This window comes from Ambystoma mexicanum, chromosome 10, assembly GCF_040938575.1.
Source record: "Ambystoma mexicanum isolate Mex_15411 chromosome 10, UKY_AmexF1_1, whole genome shotgun sequence".
Taxonomy (NCBI): domain Eukaryota; kingdom Metazoa; phylum Chordata; class Amphibia; order Caudata; family Ambystomatidae; genus Ambystoma; species Ambystoma mexicanum.
In genome coordinates this window covers 1,619,591,452-1,619,593,924 of record NC_090932.1, presented here as the reverse complement: position 1 = coordinate 1,619,593,924, position 2,473 = coordinate 1,619,591,452, and the positions used below count along the sequence as shown (strand labels likewise).

The 2,473-nt window shown below is 40.2% G+C and overlaps 1 long non-coding RNA gene across 1 annotated transcript; it reads left to right on the top strand.

Annotated features, from left to right (window-relative positions):
* The first annotated feature begins 379 nt into the window (after window positions 1-379).
* Window positions 380-1,974, top strand: LOC138493375 (uncharacterized). The gene is made up of 3 exons (XR_011276407.1): window positions 380-460; window positions 743-830; window positions 1,542-1,974. It is a non-coding gene; the product is annotated as an uncharacterized lncRNA (long non-coding RNA).
* Window positions 1,975-2,473: the final 499 nt, after the last annotated feature.

Sequence of the window (2,473 nt, the reverse complement as noted above, 5' to 3'; positions counted from 1 at the left end):
TCCACACTGGTTGGGGCCGCCCAACAGAAGATAAGCTATGACCAAGGGTCCGGCTTGATGTTACATTGCGCCGTAATCTACGGCAGCTTGTTGATGAAACAATGCTGCTTTGTCTCAGCGGGAACCAACCTATATAATCAGGCTCTGGCAGCCTAAATCAATACAATTGGCATGTTGAGTTTAATTATTTTCCTTATGCAATCCATATCGAGAGACACAAGTCTTTTTTCACCTCAGAGTGTTTACTTATTTGTGCACATGATACTGGGTCTCTCCGACATCATGACCTAGTACAAGATCATGTGACACAAACCGTGATCACGTGATCCAGGGGACGTTATATTAACCCAAAGCGAAAGCAATGCAGTGCTGCTGCACGCTCGCGTCTGCTCAAGCTCACTTGTCCCGAGTTATCCAGTTGGCGGCGGCTATCTGAGCACACCCATGCTGTTGGCGAAAGGTAAGCGATAAAAGAAACTTGTGCATGTAGTTACTTGTACTGAGTCTTCCTGCTGGGGCGCCCAGACTATAGCCGCGCCTAAAATCAGATAAGCGAAGACAATGTATGTTGTTTTTAAAAATCGTAACATTATGCTGCTATGGGTTTTGGAGTTTTGACTCAACCCGTGGTGGTTTAGAACATGTAGTAATTCACTCACTCTTTCATCACGTATGTCACAGAAAGACTGATGCTTGTCTGACTTTTCAGCATAAGTGATGTGGCCCTTTGTTGTTGTTTTAGGGACATAAGACTCCTGTGTGGCCTAGTGCGAGACGCTCGTAGCCTGCACTTTCATCCTTAGAGCATTATTACCAACTTGATTCTTTAGGTAAGCTCGTGGGTCGGGCTTATTCATATTGGAGATGGGATTGAAATGCAATTGTACTAAATTATGTTAATAATCTGACATGGTACAACCTTACTGTGAACCCAGCACATTGTCTGTGCAGGAACCAGCCCCTGGACACTGCTAATTCAAACGAACAGTTGTTCAAGTTATGATAAAAGGAGTGACGGATTGTGTCTACTCCTTATTTACCATGCCAAGGTTAGTGTTCATTAGTATTATTATTATTTTTCAACCCTGAGTTGGTATAGCAAGCCCAAACACACAGGAAGGGCTATGTGTATATTACGGCTCTTGGATATTCTACAACTATGTGGCATCCGGCTCTTGAGCAGGCTCCTGCAGTCTACAAAAGTATTCCTTGCCCTTTCACCGATTAACCGCAAACTTGAGAGAGTTTCTTATGCCTGTTTCATTCAAAATTTAATATATCCATTCTCTGGTGCTGTTTCTGTCCATGACCCGAGTCCACTGTAGTTTAGGACATCAATTCATAGGGGTAGCACTTTTCCAGTTAGACGCCTACGGTTTGCTTTAAAGATCTGTACTCTGGGTGACAGCAGGGTATTGTTTTTCATGTATTCTTTTTATACACTGATTTATAATGTTGTTAGTATTGTGTATATGGTTTTAATTACACCACGTTTCCATCTAAAGATAAGGGATTCATACGTTTATGTTTCCTCCTTTTAGAATGTAATTTTTATCTCCTGAAGAAGACGCCACTAAAATAAAGTACAAACGTCGAAACCGGTAGAGAGAAACTTGGGATGAGGTTGTGGTTGAAGATTCTTTGGACCCAGCTCAACTTGTCGGCCATTGTTATTATCTATTGTGGCTATATTGATTTCACATTCTTTCTATAAATCTATTTGATGAATTATATGTCATGATTTTTATAGATTTTATATTTTATATTCATTGTTGTTTTGGATGAGTGAATTGATGATTGACGGATGTTTGTGGATGAATGTTTGCATGTTCGAATAGTATGAATTGTATTTTATAGATGTGTTCTTAAAAAGTTCTTTCCTGCTATGTAAGTTTTCGCAGTAAGTGCAGATTAAATCATGATTCAAGTCATATTAAAGATGTATCAGGTCTAATAAATTCCTTTGATACCCATTTTTCAAATTGTATCCTTTGGATGTTCTTTTCCGCAATCATTCACTTGCATTATGACACCTCTCAAGATTTCGTTTAGTGCTGCACTGTTTTCCGGATCCCTTAGGAATGTGTGCACATCAGTGTGTCTTCCAACAAGATGCGGGTATTCTTCAATCAGACGATAGAAACCACACTGACCTGTGAGCGTCATCAGCTGATAGGGCCATTTGTACTTTCCCCACTATACTCTGGTAACTGCAAAATTTGCTTCATGATTGCTGTGACCAACCTTCTTATGATCGGACCATTATTTGAATCTTGCAGAAAAACATAAACACTAGTAGTTCTCCTCACAATTGGCAGGTATGTGCGCAATATAAATAGAAAAACTTTGAATATGACCCTTGAGACGTTGTCATTGGGAATCACCATTGGCAAATCCAAACAGGAACTCAGTGAAAAATGAATCAGTGTACTGCACCCTCTTCCAATTGTCGAAAATGAGCCCATGATTTGGC